Source organism: Myxocyprinus asiaticus, chromosome 10, assembly GCF_019703515.2.
Source record: "Myxocyprinus asiaticus isolate MX2 ecotype Aquarium Trade chromosome 10, UBuf_Myxa_2, whole genome shotgun sequence".
NCBI lineage: Eukaryota > Metazoa > Chordata > Actinopteri > Cypriniformes > Catostomidae > Myxocyprinus > Myxocyprinus asiaticus.
The window spans coordinates 46,960,001-46,978,725 of record NC_059353.1 but is presented as its reverse complement, the minus strand read 5'-3'; the positions used below and the strand labels follow the sequence as shown (position 1 = coordinate 46,978,725).

Here is an 18,725-nt window from a genome sequence, read left to right as displayed (position 1 = left end):
TCAGGTGGTCAGCCAGTTGTTGGTCTACTACAGTGTTGGGGGTAGGAGTCCTGTAGTTAGTAGTCCTGAATGAGGCAGTAGTGTCTTCTGCAAACTTCAGGAGCTTGACAGAGGGGTTCTTGGCAGTGCAGTCATTGTGTACAGGAAGAAGAGTAGTGGGGTGAGCAGTGCTGATTGTACAGGTGCTGGAAGTGAATTTTCCCAGTGTGACTAACTGCTGCCTATCTGTCAGAAAGCTGACAGAGGTGGGAACACAGAGTTGGTGTAATTTAGTCCGGAGAATAGCTGGGATGATAGTGATGAAAGCCGAACTGAAGTCCACAAAAAAGGATCCTTGCATATGTCCCTGGTCTGTCCAGATGTTGCAGGATATGATGCAATCCCATGTTGACTGCATCATCCACAGACCTGTTTGCTCAATAAGCAAATTGGAGGGGATCCAGAAAGGGTCCAGTGATGTCCTTCAGGTGGGCCAACACCAGTCTCTCAAATAACTTCATGACCACAGAAGTCAGAGCGATGGGTCTGTAGTCATTAAGTCCTGTGATTTTGGGTTTCTTTGGGACAAGGATGATGGTGGAGCATTTGAAGCAGCAGGGAACTTCACACTGCTCCAGAAGATCTGTGTGAAGATGGGGGCCAGCTGGTCAGCACAGGATTTTAGACAAGTGGGTGAAACACTATCTGGGCCCTGTGCTTTCCTTTTCTTTTGTTTCCGGAAGACCCGGCACCTGAGTTTGGCTGTAAACCATAGTTTGTCATTGCTGTATGTTAAATGAGTCCTAGTAGGAATGCACATATCCTCACAGAAACTGATATATTATGTCACAGTATCTGTGAGCTCATCTAGATTGGTGTCTGCAGCTTCAAAAACACTCCAATCAGTGCAGTCAAAGCAGGCTTGTAATTCCAGCTCTGCTTCATTGGTCAATCTTTTTACAGTCTTTACTACAGGTTTAGCTGATTTAAGTTTATGCCTGTAGGTCGGAAGAAGATGAACCAGACAGTGATCAGAGAGTCCCAAAGGTGCTCTAGCGACAGAGCGATATGCATCCTTTAATGTTGTGTAGCAGTGATCCAGTATATTTCTGTCTCTGGTGGGGCATGTGATGTGCTGTCTGTATGTTGGCAGTTCACAGGTGACATTGGCTCTGTTAAAATTGCTGAGAATAATAATAAGTGAGTACGGGTATTGTTGTTCCGTGTCTGTGATCCAATCAGCTAGCTGTTGCAGTGCTGCGCTCACACACGCTTGTGGAGAAATATGAACACTCACCAGAATAAACGAGGAAAACACCCACGGCGAGTAGAAAGGCTTGCATTTGATAAAGAGCGCTACCAAATTAAGACAGCACATCTTCTTTAACGTTATTACATCCGTACACCAACTTTCATTGATGTAAAATCATGTTTCACTGCCTTTCGTTTTCCCCATTAACTCCGCAATGCAATCCAGTTTGCCAGGTTTCTGTGAAGCACAAGGCAGCAGAGTTTGAAAAGTCCTTGTTTGTACAGGTGAGGAGATGTAGTTCATCCGTTTAGTTAGGAAGAGAGCAGAGATTTGCTAGATGAATACTCGGCAGCACTGTTCGAAAGCTGCGCTTATGAAGCTTGACCAGCTCACCGGCTCACTTCCCTTGCTTGCGTCTCATAGCGCACTTGAACAACACAGCTGCGCCTCTGACTAAAATGTCCAGCAAAACATCCGAATAGTCAAGAACCGGGAAAAGATTGTCTGGTATGTGCTGTCGAATGTTCAACAGTTCGTCCTGGTTAAACTTTGTAAAAATTGTTAAAAATGACTAAACACAGGACAAAAAACAAAAACAACAAAAGAATTGGAGAGCTCCACACCGAGGCTGCCATTTGCAGCACCATCTTGTATCCATTATCCATTTTTGGTGAATTAAATACTTACTGAACCATAAGTCTTTCATTTTATCATGTCTGACTCTAAATGAACCAAGAACTGTTACTGTGTTATGTGTACTTAAAGGTGCAGTATGTAACAATTTTCATGTAATATTCACCTTTTTTTTTGCCAATGTGTGAACGGCTTGTAACGTAACTTAAAAAATGAGCCCTTCCCAGACTTCCTAGGTTGCCTATTAAAGCCTGTAGACTGATTTTCAAGCGAAGGGAGCGGGTCGCTTTTGCTGGGAAAATCCAAAGGATGTGACGTTTATGCGCTGCTCCCGAGAGCCTTGCCTCAGACAGTAATAGCTTCTCTTCCGCTATTCAACAGCGACAACAAACTGCAATACTAGGTAATGTTATCTTAGAGATGGAATCCAGCAAACGTCCGGCTCCCAGCACAACACCGACTCCTACACAAACTCAGAGTAAGCCAAAAAAAAACAAAGAAAAAAAAAACATTTATCTACTGAATCCCGTCTAGCTAAGCGGGAACGTGATCGTGGTCGAGCAAAAACTAGAGTGAACATCGGCAGGGTATTTGATTCCTGGAGGGACCTTCATTCGGTTTTGGGGATCAGAACCGACCCTGAATTGGTGTTCTTCTTATTTAGACAGGTAAGCTTACATAACTGCAAAGCATGTGAAATATAGTGCCATAAGGATTGATCTGTGTAATTGTAGCTAATATGATCTTGCCTGCTAACGCTGACGAATTGCAAGCTACCTTGCTTCGTAACTTTCAAATAATTTCAACGATCTTCTCTTTATTCTAAAAGTCAGGTATACAGGATAAATGTAAGCAAATACGCTGGTTTCTTGATTGTAGTACAACATATGACATCTGAATCTTACATACTACACCTTTAAGGCTTGTGAGACATAAATCAGAGTAATTACTGGATGGTTGATGATATGACAATGTGTAGTTAAAGATACACATTATTTGTTTTATTATAATTTGCTGTATTTTATACAAATTAATTAATTCATAAAATATCTTAGTTTAAAAGTCTGTGTAAATACACCTTTTGGAAGAATCTGTTAAAATATGATATCCTCTCATTATTTGAAAACAGGCTGCTGAGAGCAGTAAATCCAATAAGAATTGCATTTCTTATTTCAATATACAGTATGTCTTCCTCAAATGTAATAAAGAATTGTTAATGAAACCCTTAAGGAATTAAAAAATGAAGAGGATTCGGAACCAGAAACTTTAATTCCTTTAATAACACAGAAAAAAATAGGTAATATGCTGTTGAACACTATTACAATTAAGCCTATTAAAATGTAAAATTTCAATATAAATAATAAATTAAAACAATAGCATGTTTCCTTCGAGTGCTTATTAAGTAAACATTACTTACAGTTGAAATGTCATGTGCAGACAGATACAATCCATGTTTAAATCAAGCAGAGTCATAGATTTAAAAACTGTCTATTAGTAGCGTGCATGGGTTGTGGTAACCGCAAATTCCCTATACATTTGGGATAGGGAAAGAGGCGGCTAAACGGAGGTTGCAGCTCCATTCACAAGACACAGCGCAAGGTAAAAATTAAATTTTTTTTTGTGACTGCAGTGTAACATTGGCCAATCATAGGTGACTGTAATCAACTTGTTGGTTCCCTTCAGAACCATCTTAAATTGCTCCGTATTCCCTATATTCTGTGGCATTTACTACAAAGACAATGAATGTAAAAGTGAGTGTTTTCGTTCACAGTCACATGTCTTCCCACCAATCAAATTTGTTTAAGATGAGTTCTATTCATGGTTAAACTGTTCTATGGAGAAATAACACATTTTTTGGAGATACAAAAGCAATATTATTATAATATATCATAATCGGAGAAGGCGGCAACAACAATGAACTTACTTTGTTCAGATGGATGCAAACAGTTTTGAATAATGACACAGAAAGCCGAACTCGGCAGCGTTCATCCATCTTTTTTATCTTATGTAGGCTCTCAGGGTGAACTCAGCAGCATAAAATTTCTTAAGTTCAAAGTAGTCCTTCAATTGCGCTTGCTCCGCTCCGTGCCTGTTGCGAGAAGGCTTGTGTAATATGAGACGGTCACACTGGGTATTAATATATTGGGTATTTATTTCGTCCTTCGGATGAGCTGTTAAACCGAGGTCCTGACTCTCTGTGGTCACTAAAAATCCCTGGGCACTCTCACAAAGACTAGCCCTTATCAATCATGGCCTCCTAATAATTCCCATCCCTAAATTGGCTATATAACTCTACTCTCTAATCTCCACCAACAGCTGGTGTGTGGTGAGCGTACTGGCGCACTATGCCTGCCGTCGCATCATCCAGGTGGATGCTGCACACTGGTGGTGGGTGAGTCCCCTGTTCAGTATGTAAAGCTCTTTGAGTGTAGTGTCAGAAAAGCTCAGTATAAATATAACAATCATTCATTCATTTATATAGTAATTATAATCGATTCTTAATTTCCGCAATCGATGCATCGAAATTTATTTGACAGATTAATGCACCGCTTTGCATCGATGCATTTTTATACCCCTACTAGTAATATTTTTGCCGCAGTTTCTTAAAATTCATGCATCAAGCTTTTACTTTAAATCAAACATTTATTTTGACGTAAAGGCGTTTCTGGTTGTGTGTTATTGCAGGTAGTTTCACACTTATGAATTAAATGAACTAGTGTGATTATTGAAGTGCAAAATGCTGCGATTTAATTATATAAATATATAGGCTGCAGGCACTGCACGCCTCACAGTGAATGAGCGCTTCTGTCATCTATTACAATAAGCACAGCAAGCGATGCTCATTAAATGTGGTGTTTTGATCAGTCTGTGTTTTCAGCATATGAGCAGCTTCACACATTCACTTTGCAGCGGCATCACATGCAGACTGTATATTTATTTAACTAAATCACATCCATTTGCAGTTCAATAATAACATTAGGACATATCACAATTTTAATTTGATTAATTGTCCATTTCAGTGTAAAAGTAGTATCAAAACACACAATTAAATGAGCGTGTGAGCATTAAGCAGCCGTCTGTTAGTCAGACAGTGCATAGGGACCGAATAGTCGGTGCTCGGTAGTACCTTTTTTTTTTTTTTTTTTTGTATCGACTGGTACATTTGACATCACTGTTCCATCCCTAGTCCTGCCCCAAACACCTTTTTTGATAGTGCCAAAATGTTTGCACTTTTCGGGGAAATCAACCTACGAATGGCTTGTTTATACTGTAGTTGACAACATATAAAGTTGGGATTGGAGAAAGTATTTTACAAGTGAAAAACATACACATATTAGCTGAAAGTAATAGACTTACGATTAGTCGGATGGTCTCGCTAATTTACATTCTTTCGTACTACTTTGTCAACAATGCTTTTGCAAAATTTGCCATTGTGTAGTTGTGCTTGGAAAACATTCTGCTTAGAGTTTCAGAAAACCTAGTCTTTCTCTTTATTTCCTTTTTTTTTTTTTTTACAATTGAGATAGTTTTGTGATATGACAGTATATATATATATTTAGTAATTTATTTATTTTTTTGAGAGCGAGACATCCATTAAGACTGCCTGATACTGTAATGTTCTGCCTTTTTCTCCCTCGGTATACATCTGTGCCATTCCAACAAAACAAAACAAAAACGTGTTCATCTGAGATGTCTACCAATAATCATTCAATTACATGTTATCGTTTGAAAACACAAAGTCTGGCTGCATGTGGCGAGGTCTTATCAAGGCTAGTTTTAATTAGAGATCTGCTGGGAAAGGGACATTCTCAAGAGAGGAAACAGCATCCTTTACCAAGACCTTCATGCATCATTAACTGGCAGCCAGGCTAAACGCAGCCTTTCAAATGGAAAAGAGATGATGATAGAGCAAGCCAAATGGGAAAACACACTGCGCGTATCTGTTTATGTTTGTTTGTCGCACCCTTCTTGTTTTATTAATTATTTAATGCTTTCTCACTGTATACTTTCTTAATATGTGTTTTTCTGGCCTTAAGCTGTGGACTGATTTAGCTTGAAACATAACATTTAAAGGGGCCATTCGTTCACAAATGACACATTCTTGCTTTCTGTCTGCACTATTTATTAATTGCTGGTCTACAGTATATCTCCATCATATACAGTTGAAGTCAGAAGTTTACACACACATTTTTTAACCACTCCACAGATTTCATATTAGCAAACTATTGTTTTGGCAAGTCGTTTAGGACATCAACTGCACTATGTGCATGATACGAGTAATTTTTTCCAACAACTTTTTTGTTTCACTTTTAATTTACTATATCACAATTCCAGTGGGTCAGAAGTTTACATACACCATGTTAACTGTGCCTTTAAGCAGCTTGGAAAATTCTAGAAAATGATGTCAAGCCTTTAGGCAATTAGCCAATTGACTTCTAATTGGCTAATTATTATTATAATTATTATAATTATAAATATAATTATTATTTCTATAGAAATGCAGATTTGTAAATTGAAAGTGTCATCTTTTAAAGTGTAAATGTCTTTATTGGTTAGCTGTTTGAGCATGCTGTGTTTAAACTATAAATATGATATAAATAATATCAATATATTTATATGACTATAAATCACAGCCTCTCCTCTCTGACGTATAGACAACAGTACAATTGCTCTCTTTACTGAGTAGACTGCAGAAAGCTGAACCTAGCGGCAAGAAGAAATGGATGCCACTGCTTTGATGAATAGGTGTCTTCACATTGTTCTCCTTCTACAGATTTGCCCCATGCTGCACTATAAATCACTATATACCAAAGTATCTTCTGGTTGTTTTGTGTAATTATTTCAGTGGTTTGTAATGTTCCCCTGAGGTTCGAGATATGACTTTTCATGTTGACTATTTCCGTTTCATGAATATACATGCCTTTGTGAGATGATTTGCAATGCATGCCAAATGGGAATGGGTTGACAGCTTTTGGCAATGCAAGTGAAATTTGAAAGAGTTCAGGCATAGCTCGAATCCCGTCTGTAATAATTGAAGGAAAGGATTTGTTCAAGATCTCCTCAGGAATTTACTGGTGCCTCAGTGCCGCTCGGATCTCATTTGAACTGATATGATTCGAAGTATGGCTCAATGCTTTTCTCTGTGACTCTGCCTATTCTGCTGAAAAGTGACGACTTATATTTTGTAATGCAGAATTTTTCATGTAAACAACCCATACATCATAACATAAGTCTCGTGTGACATCCACTGTACAGGCAGTTTGAGCTGTCTTGCTGTTTACTGTGTACTTACTATAAGCAGCTACTTTCTGAAGCAGCATACTTTAATTAACTGTAACTATTTCTATCGGCATTTTCAGTATTGATTTCATTTCAAGTATTTTAGTATATATAACAATTGATTATAATATTGTTATGAGTATATAACAATGGATTTTATTCCACTAAACTCATTGCAATACATAATGGGATTATCTCCTTTTTGAAGGATTTGTGCGATGTTGCCTGAATTTGGCCTAAAGAAGGTCTCTAGAAGGTATCGATCCTACCTTTTGGGACAGCCTTTGTGTTAAGAGTGCACCTATTATGACCTAAAATGCCGCCTACGTAGGCAGTTCACTAGATTTTGGAACGGAGCCAGTGAAACAATTCAGTTCTGACCCCCTGACCCATAGACTCACCGGCATCTTCGCCCTCTCCATGTCCACCTGAGTCCAGCTTAATAACAACCCACTCATGAATTAAAACAACACCCACCTTCAACCAGAAAAACATCTCAGTTTCTCTTGTGCTAGAGTCGGATACAGCAGGATACTCTGGTGGGGTTAATGTTATCGAAAAGCATAAAATCTGGTCAAGATTGCAGCTTATTCTGACCAAGAACTGCCCACTTAAACAGGAAGTGACTATCTACACAACATGAAATGGGACCAGTGGCAGTTTGTTTTGTTTCTATTTCACATTTAGGGGTGTGTTTATCTGAAATAGTTTATGGTTTATCTAAAGTAGATACTACAATTATACCTGTGTGGGTAAAAATAATTCAAACAACAGCAGTGTTGATCTAATTCAAGTTCAAGTTCAAGTGTTTTTTTATTGTCGTTCAACCATATACAGTTAGTACAGTACACAGCGAAACGAGACAATGTTCCTCCAGGACAATGGTGCTACATAAAACAACATAGGACAAACACAGAACCACATAAGACTACACAGACTGAATAAGACCTACACATTCCTACATAAAGAGCACGTGCAAACGTGTGCAAAAAGTACAGGACAGTACAATAATTACTAAAAAGGAAACAGGACAATAGGCACAGTGAGAGACAGTGAGAGACCAGTACACATTTCTAATCTGAGTAGTGCAAAAAGATGACACTTTCTAAAAATGCTGAATGTAAACATAACATACTATGAAATAGTGTTCTATGGACATAGCAGTTATTGAGGTAGCAGCCAGGTATAAAGTGACATGAATTAAGTGCAACTCTGGACATGTGCAAAAGTTGGATGGTGTACAGGTGTGTGTGTGTGTGTGTGTGTGTGTCAGTCCAGTCTCTGAGTATTGAGGAGTCTGATGGCTTGGGGGAAGAAGCTGTTACACAGTCTGGCCATGAGGGCCCGAATGCTTCGGTACCTCTTGCCAGACGGCAGGAGGGTGAAGAGTTTGTGTGAGGGGTGTGTGGGGTCATCCACAATGCTGGTTGCTTTGCGGATGCAGCATGTGGTGTGATGTGATGATCTTCTCAGCTGTCCTCACTATCCTCAGCAGGGCTTTGCGGTCCGAAATGGTGCAAGTCCCAAACCAGGCAGTGATGCAGCTGCTCAGGATGCTCTCAATAGCCCTCTTTAGAATGTGATGAGGATGGGGGGTGGGAGATGTGCTTTTCTCAGCCTTCGAAGAAAGTAGATACACTGCTGGGCTTTCTTGGTAATGGAGCTGGTGTTGAGGGACCAGGTGAGGTTCTCCGCCAGGTGAACACCAAGGAATGATCTACCAACATTTGTACAGAAAACACTGAAGAAATTTGTGGAAATGTGTATATATAGACTTTGTAATTATACAGTAATTTCTGCCCATCCAAAAGTAATAAGTACAGATTATTTCACAGACATAACTCTGACATAACAGTTTTGCTCATGGATATCTAGTTTAATTGCTACCAAGTGCCTCAAACAAAAAACTTTCAAAGATTTGATGCCATGTATTCTAGCAAACTTTATCAAATCCAGTGAATTCTTTCTTAAAAGCATTCATTGTTTCAGCAGGTACCTTGTAAACATGACTTTTTTTCTTGGCAGAAAAGAGTGCAATAGTGCCCGACCAATTTTTCAGCCGCCTTAGATCCAGAAGTGTTTGTTCCATAGGGATTCCATAAAATCCATCATAAAACAGTTCTAAGCCATGAACCAAACCAACCAGCTCCAAGGTGAACCACAAAATTACAAACTTTGATTTGAAAAATTGAAAATTTGACTAAAAGGCAAAGGGAAAGACTGCGTAATTCACGAGGGAATGAACGACAATCCCATGAAGCATTGTGAATAACGTAACCGAGTTAAAAAAAATACATAAAAAAAACATAAGACTACTGATCGAAAGTTGATTTTATATAAAAACAATGCATTAAGTTTATTGCAAAATATTCATATATACAAATATATAAGAAGTTTGAAAGTGGGGGGGCCTGGGTAGCTCAGTGGTAAAATACACTGGCTACCACCCCTGGAGTTCGCTAGCTCACTAGTTTGAATCCCAGGGCATGCTGAGTGACTCCAGGTCTCCTAAGCAACCAAATTGGCCCGGTTGCTAGGGAGGGTAGAGTCACATGGGGAAACTTCCTCGTGGTCGCTATAATGTGGTTCGTTCTCGGTGGGGCGTGTGGTGAGTTGAGCGTGGTTGCCGCGGTGGATGGCGTGAAGCCTATGTTTGTGCTATGTCTCCGTGGCAACGCACTCAACAAGCCATGTGATAAGATGCGTGGGTTGACGGTCTCAGACGTGGAGGCAACTGGGATTCATCCTCCGCCATCTGGACTGAGGCGAATCACTACGCGACCACAAGGACTTAAAAGAACATTGGGAATTGGGCATTTCAAATTGGGAGAAAAAGGGGAAAAAAATCAAAGAAAAAAAAAAGTTTGAAAGTGTAGGGAGACTTGTTTGAGAGAATCATTTTACTATCACTTAAAGCAGCATTCCTTAAACTATGGGTCGTGACCTTAAATTGCATGACATAGCCATACATGTTTGGTCGCAATGCATTTTAAAATTAGAGCAATTATTTCCTTAGTGTGACTGAAATTGCGAAGAGCAAATGTGCTCTTTTCAGAGCACACTTCCATGCTGTTGCACTGGCCGGGGCTGTCTTTCGGCTTTTTTGCACCATATAATTTGATAGGCACGCTCTCTTTCTCCAGTGCTATCAGGTGCTGCAGTCAACAAGTTACTCAGCTCGACATTTTTCATGACACCGCAGTTAATGTGTATACTTGCCAAACAGAAAGATGACAAATTCCACGATTAATTTGTTTGTCTCAGTTTTTATATAAAGGATCAGAAAGGTGAGGAGCGCCAACAATGAGTTTTATGGGCATGTTCAAATTAATAAGTCATTCATAATAATACGACATCCTCACACGGCTGATAAAAGATGAAAAGCAGTTCTTCAAGTTAGGAAAATAGTTAGGAATTGATGTAACGTTGAACACAAGCATAAATACGTGAGCACTGTCTATCAAAGTGTTGCTTACAAACAATTGCAATTTTTCACAGTCCAATCCTAAATAAATAGAAAGACATCAGTATGATGAACAATGGTCAGCTTGACTATTGTTGTTTTTTTCTGTTCTTTTGAAACTATTAGTCACAAAGGAATGAACCATTTACCATGGTAACCATAGTCCCTGCCAAGTTGCTGCAATTATTTCTACCAGGCCTACTATAAAAATTCAAAATCTTTCTATTTTTTCCTGACTAAAAGGTTCTCACCCGTTTTCTTTGTAACATTTTTATTTTATTGTATTAACCATAACTGTAACTAGGTTTCTGTGCTTGCCATGGTACATTTTTGTATAGGTTACAAAATATAAAATATATTTTTTTCTATATTTCTACAATTTGAGAGAGTGCATATTAAAATATTTATTTTTTAGTTAAAATGTTTTTTATTGAAAGAATAATAATGATTTCTTTAATAGTCTGTCTATATCACAATTGTTTAGACGTAAAAAACTGAATAAATTAACGGATATAGCAAATAGCATATTGCATGGTTTTATAAGTGTGGGTCGGACGTAAACACAACATTTCTAATTTGGGTTCTGGGCCGAGAAAGTTTAAAAAAGTTGACTTAAAGGATATTCCGGGTTCAATACAAGCTCAATCAACAGCATTTGTGGCACAATGTTGACAAGCATGAAAATTAATTTTGACTCATCCCTCCATTTCTTTAAAAAAAGAAAAAATCAACACTTACAATGGAAGTGAATGGGGCCAATTTTTGGAGGGTTTAAAAGGTAGAAATGTGAAGTTTATAATTTTATAAAAGCACTTACATTAATTCTTCTGTTAAAACTTGTTTATTATTTGAGCTGTCAAGTTGTTTAAATTGTCACTTTTACAGTTGTTGTAGGGTTTACGGCATTACATCATCATGACAAGGAATTTGTAAAATTGGCAATTAGGTTAGTAAGTGATTCTATCACACTAAAATCATGTTAACATACATATTGTTTACATCTTGTGGCTTTACTTTTGAAACAGTGAGTATTTTAACGTCAGCAAATTGGCCCCATTCACTTCCATTGTAAGTGCCTCACTGTCACCCAGATTTTTGCTTTTTTTAAAGAAAAGGAGGGACGAGTCAAAATCAATTTTTGTGGTAATCAACATTATGCCACAAATGCTGTCGATTGAGCTTAACTTGTATTGAACCCGGAATATTCCCTTAAGTGAAAATGTGAACTGGTGTGTGTTCAGCGGATGCACTGAAACTGAATATGTTTGTTTGTGTGTGTGTGTGTGTGTGTGTGTGTGTGTGTGTGGAAAGGCTTTAAATACTGTGTGGGATTGTGTGAGTGACAGATCACCATGGCAACAGAACAGTGGGATGACAGCCAGAGAGATTAACTCACACAATCCCACAATTAATCACCCATCTTTTTTTTCCATCAGTGTTAGATTGTTAGATTTGCATTACTAAGGAGAGAGTCAGTAAGGCTTTTAAAAAGCATTTAAATTTGTGGCTCTGCTCCAAAACACCATGAAGGCTATTTTGGGGGCTATTTTGTCCCTAAATCAGTCCATACAAATAAGCTGCCGAAACAAAAGCTGTCCGTGTAACAGCCAATATGAGTGTTTTTATCAAGTGTCTAAAGAAATAAATTAGCAGATTCATTTACTACCTTCATTTACAATAAGAGCAAAGGACATTGGCACCTCTTATATCATTATGCATTAGGAATTAACTTTGCAAAACAACTGATGAAAAACATTGAAGAGAGACAGAATGCTATAAAAATGATTTGGAAACCAATCTGCTGAATATATAAGTATTTTTTATGTACCATTCCCCTTCTGAATTTATTGACAGCGATTTTAAACCTGCCAGAATTTCTAATTAAATCAATCAAAACAGCTTTAAGATCCTTTACAGCAAATCGATAGGATGCAGAGGTTTAAATCATCACAGTACACTGTATGGAAAGGTTGGTTGGTTGTCTCTGACTACATAGGCACACCTTTTTATTTATAAAGCACTAATTGGTTTGTTGCCTTTATCTTACTATGTCAATATTCAATCACATTAAAATCATTGCTAAGGATGATCAGATGATGTATTATGTGCAGTTATAGAATAATAGGAATCTACTGCAAATTACTTATTACTTCTCTAAAAAACATTATTAAATTACTTTACCAATTACTTCATGGGGAAAGTAATCACATTACAAATTACTTTGATTTAAAGTTACTTTTTTCACAGAATAGTTTGTTTTTCCACTCATTGATTTCAAAATAATGTCTATATTTCCTCCTTTTTCACTGTCGTTGTCCCTTCAGCTGTCACAGAAACACAGAGGTAGGTCTACATATTGAATTATTTTAAATGGTTTCTATATCAAGAATTAGGTGTTACACAAGTGATGTACTTAAAGTAATAAACTTTGAAAGTCAGTAAATGTAATCTGATTACAATAATTTAAAATGTAATGCATTACACTACCTTTTGACCCTAAAAGTAATAAGATTACAGTAACTAATTACTTTGTAATCAGATTACACCCAACACTGATTTTGTGTCCCAGTGCCGAAAAATAAGAACTAGTTGTTTCATCCGATATGCAGTTTTTTAAATTTGAGCGATTTATCGTGAAACGGCACACTGTTAAACACAATGACCATGTACGTGGACTGTATGCTCATTTTCGTTTAAAATATCCTACATTCACTGTGCATTATCACATTGAGAATGGAAATGTTGCTTTCAGGGCTTTATACCGAGTTAGGATGAAAATAAGCATTTAATGCATTTCAAACTATTCTGAGACCAGTGCAGACTAACAGCGGTTAAGTCATTCACTAAATAGGGAGCAAGGGAGCATCCTGTAGCTCTCTATGCAGCTAAGTGCATTCACTCCTAATATCTGGTCAAAAGTTCAGTTTCAGGCTGCAGATGATGTTTGGAGCACTCAACATGTTTGGCAGACATGAGACAATGGGAATCAGAACATAAATTCAGAATTTTGAGTTTGTGCCTATAGGCGACATTGTTGCCGGTGATGTCAGGTAAGGATCTGCCTTACAACAGGCCTACAAGCCCTCAGTCCAGCCTCTCTCAGCCTATTGCGGACAGTCTGAGCACTGATGAAGGTATTGTGCGTTCCTGGTGTAACTCGGGCAGTTGTTGTTGCCATCCTGTACCTGTCCCACAGGTGTGATATTCGGATGTACCGATCCTGTGCAGGTGTTGTTACACGTGGTCTACCACTGCGAGGACGATCAGCTGTCCTTCCTGTCTCCCTGTAGCGCTGTCTTAGGCGTCTCACAGTACAGACATTGCAATTTATTGCCCTGGCCACATCTGCAGCCCTCATGCCTCCATGCAGCATGCCTAAGAAATGTCCACGCAGATGAGCAGGAACCCTGGGCATCTTTCTTTTGGTGTTTTTCAGAGTCAGTAGAAAGGTCTCTTTAGTGTCCTGAGTTTTTATAACTGTGATCTTAATTGCCTACCATCTGTAAGCTGTTAGTGTCTTAACGACTGTTCCACAGGTGCATGTTCATTAATTGTTTATGATTCATTGAACAAGCATGGAAAACATTGTTTAAACCCTTTACAATAAAGACTGTAAAGTTATTTGGATTTTTACAAAATTATCTTTAAAATACATTGTCCTGAAAAAGGGACATTTCTTTTTTTGCAGAGTTTATATATATATATACATATATATATATATATTGCATGTTTCTTGGGGGCTACTAGTTACAAATCAAAAAGGGGAATGGAAAATGCACACAGCAATCACGCTCGGGTCTCAGGAGGTTAAATTTGAACAGATACATTCACAGAAAATACATCTATTACAACTAAAAACAGCCTTATTTATATAACTGTGTTTAAAAAAACTGTGACAAACAGCAGCAGTTAACTAAATACTTCCTCAATAGTCCTAAAATGCAGTGCAGACACTCAAATTAATTGGTGACTTGTGTTTTTTGTCTGAATGAACTGATTCACTAAACTTAATTGGACTTCCCAAAGCTTCATATGAGAGATATATGAGGAAAGTGTCCGTTTGCGTGTGCAATACAATTAGACAAATAATAAGGAAGTACCATGGAAAAACGTAGAGTGTAACTGAAAAAGCTTTTATGAAACAGCTGCCATATTTGATCTCAAGGGACTAACCTGGTCAAATAAAAACAGCATAAATGTGTTTTGTTCCAAATATTTGCTTTGAATGTGTTTCTGTTCTAAATGTGAGTCTATATATTGCTTATCTAAATCTCTGGCCGGTCCTTGTTTTAACAGCGGCATTTGGCCTTTTGAAGTCTTAAACTTTTCTTACAGACAATATTTTCTCCTTGTTTGCCTGATAAACATGCTGTGATTGTGAAATTATCTCCATTCAATCCAGTGTGTGTGTTTGTGTGTGTAAGGTTCTGGTTACTCAACTTGTAGACTGGCAAGTGAATAATGTTATCACGGGACAAACCTTAAAGTTTCCTTTAAGGTTAATATATTGGAGTTGGATGCAATAGACTGGATATGAACACAGGCTAACAAATATTTTATCTCGATTTATCTCTCTCTCTCTCTGTGTGTGTGTGTGTGTGTGTGCGTGCACCAAAGTAATGTCATCCGCTTGCTGGCTCTTCATATAAAAAGATTTTCCCATCACACCTTTGAGGAAAGTGAGAGATTTCAGAATGATCTCTATATGGCAGATGGTGCAATCCTGGCAAACTACTGTGGAGCTCATTCATATTATCATTAGGCCATAAAAACAGCTGGGTGGCTTTGCAGTTTTTCTTTTTGTGAGATATTCCATAATTGTTTCATCTATAATAGAATCCAGAGTCTCTCTTACCTGAAATGCCTTCTGGATGGAAGTTTGGTGTAGATGTATTGGATCTAAATGAAACGAACCACACAGATAATATAAAGTTGTACAGATCTTGATGCTCATTTAAGAGAAGATGATTTTGCCTATAATTTTCCTGAAATAACAGCTCGACACAAGCAAATGTGTTCCTTAGTTAAAAATCTGGGTACATCTTTCATTAAGTCATTTTTAAACTAACAAACATTATAATAATGTTTAACAGATCATTAGCTCACATACTTTCAAATCTGAATATCTGTGAATAAATGGGTGTTTCTTCAGCTTCAGGCACTTTTAGCACTGTTGACTTCTAGAAGTAAAATCTCGTTCAAACATTTTTCCCTCTTTTTTTTTTCTAGTTTATTGAATTTGTCTACTAACAATTTCCAACAGTGTATGTGCATGAATAAGGAAATGTGTAATGTTTTTACTGAAAGTCATCATTTCCAGCACATCTCAAATTCTGTATTGTGTTTAATAGAATTCTGTGTTGGAAATGACGCTGATAGAAATGATATTTTTTAATGTTTAAAAAAATAAAATGTCCAACTCCTGTGTCTTGCTGAGGCTAATTTTATAGCTTACATATTATGTATCCTAATTACACATAATAAAATTATAATTTCACACTTTGTGCATAATTTAGCACAAACTTGATTGGAAATGACATCCAATGAGCATATTCGATAACACTTTACAATAAGTTTCCATTCGTTAACATTAGTTAATGAATTAGGTATCATGAACAATATATTTGTATTAATCGTTGTAAATGTTAGTTAATAAAAATAAAATTGTTCTTTGTTAGTTCATGTTAGTTCATAGTGCATTTACTAATATTAACATATACAACTTTTGATGTTAAAAATGTATTTCTATATGTTGAAATTAAGATGAACCAAGATTGCTGTAAAAGTATTGTTCGATGTTAACTCATGTTAACAAATGAAACCTTATTGTAAAGTGTTACCAAATATTCTTCTAACAAGTGATATTTACCATGTATTTTTATTTATCTGGTCTTATATTTCATCTGGACACTTTTGTCGACTTGGTTAACAAGTACAATAACTTTTGATAGAAACATTTATAGAAATCATTTTCACACAATAAATATTGAAATGGTTTTTATGTTTATTACTCTTTGTTTAAACAAGGTTGGGAGGATTACTTTTGAAATGTATTCCACTGATTACAGAATACATGCTGTAAAATGTAATTTGTAATGTATTTCGTTAGATTACTCAAGGTCAGTAACATATTCTAAATACTTTGGATTACTTCTTCAGCACTGGTAGATTTTTTCACTTGTTTTGACTATAAAAACTCTGCCAGTACAGTAAGACAAAATACACATGTTAAAAATACATTCTCTGAAAAAACATAAATATCTTATGCAGTGTTGTTTCTAAAACAAGATCAATCAAATTGATCTTGTTTTAAGGATTTTTAGATATTTTTACAGGAAAACAATACAAAAATTATTATCAAGAATAACATTTTTGCCCTAATATCAAAGGTCTTACTAGAAAAAAGAAATTATGATCCAATGTGAATTTTAATATGATCGTGCCTGGTAACGTGCATGTAAAATGGCTAGAAATAGCATTTTAGCTTAGCATAAAGTTGACAATTTTGACAGGTTTATTTCTATTTCTTCTGCTCCAAACTTACTTCAGACTTACTTCTCTGTCTGCTCGTATGAATGTAACACATCATAAGAAAGTGTTTCACCGCTGTTCAAATGCACTTTGGATCGCATCATTTATATGTATAAATGTTTTCCATCTGAAAGGACTAAATATTCAATGGAACAAATGACAGTAAAATGCAAAGTAATCTCTTCAGTAATCAAAATACTTTTTGAATGTAACTGTATTCTAATTACTAATGATTTAAATTGTAACTGTAGTGGAATACAGTTACTTATATTTTGTATTTTAAATACGTAATCCCGTTACATGTATTCTGTTACTCCCCAACACTGTGTTTAGATTATCATAGTTATAAACATGTAATAATTTGTATTTTTATAATGGATTTTCGTTGTTTAATATTGAATTTCTGAGTCTGAGAAACAGTAAAATATACATAATTTAAAAAAAATAAAAATTAAATAAAAAGTACTAAAAAATAACTGATGTAGGCATGGTAAAAAGTTTCCAACTCAGTTTTAATCTTACCTTCACATTACAAAAAAGAAAAAGTTGAAATCTGTTCATTTCAATAAAAATCAACTACTTGGACGTGAAAGAGCCCAAAGTTGAAGAAACACCCATATACTGTATGAATCAAAGTTTCATGACATTTCTGAATGCAAATTATAAAACAAATCGTTCGTTTTGGATGGTGACTGGTTAATACGTTTCATGTCCTGATAAGAATGAGCAATAGTAATAGTTTGGCTCGCTTTAACAAGCACCATTGTAGGGTCCATTATTGTTTATTATAGGCATGTGAAATTTAATAATCCTAAGGCAAAATTGTACATCTGTATTATTCCCAGAAAGCAATACTGTACATGCTAGTTGCTGGTTGCATAATTTTGTTGACACACACACATTTATCAAACGTGCAAATATCACACATTGAGTTGCCAAGATCCCATCTGAAGAACCCTTAATAGTGGCATACAGAGACAGCACAGATGCTTCATCACTGCCAACACTGTTTAAAGTGGACTAGCTCTGTGACGACTAGCATACGTAACTTTTCTACTGAGTCTCTTTTTATGAGCTGTCATTCCACATTCTCATCATCAGGCTTCAGAGTCGAGTTTAGCCATGTTAACTAAAACAAAGCAATGCTGAGCTGATTGTAGCAGACAGTACTTGAGACGTGTTTAATGTAACAAAACCAGAGAAAACATTAGGACAGACAGAGCTGATATAATCAAAGCTCAGAGCCACAGAGTTTCAGGACCTTGGACAGAGAACACAGCACACAATGCAATCTGTTTTGAAGGGATGCCTGTTTTATAAGAGTTTGATTTAGTGTGACTTTTAAATCAATTTCAAATGCAGTCACGCAACCCATTTTACTTTCATTTATTTCAGAGATGAAGCATTTTCATTTTGATAATAGATTACGAAGGAAAACATTCTTTGTGTTTTAACTTTAGGATCAATTTTGATTTCATGTTATTCGTAAGCTTTTGTTTGTTGAGTGCCATTTAAAGACTGACTTGCAGTTTATGTAGTGATGGAATTATTAAATTATATATTTATTTGAATTGAATACATTCATGT

At 36.6% G+C, this 18,725-nt stretch overlaps 1 protein-coding gene across 3 annotated transcripts in view; it reads left to right on the top strand.

The window, feature by feature from the left end:
- The window catches only part of LOC127447647 (beta-1,3-galactosyltransferase 1-like), a 214,348-nt gene that overhangs the window by 188,994 nt on the left and 6,629 nt on the right, over nt 1-18,725 (top strand). The gene's annotated exons all lie outside the window — the stretch shown is intronic.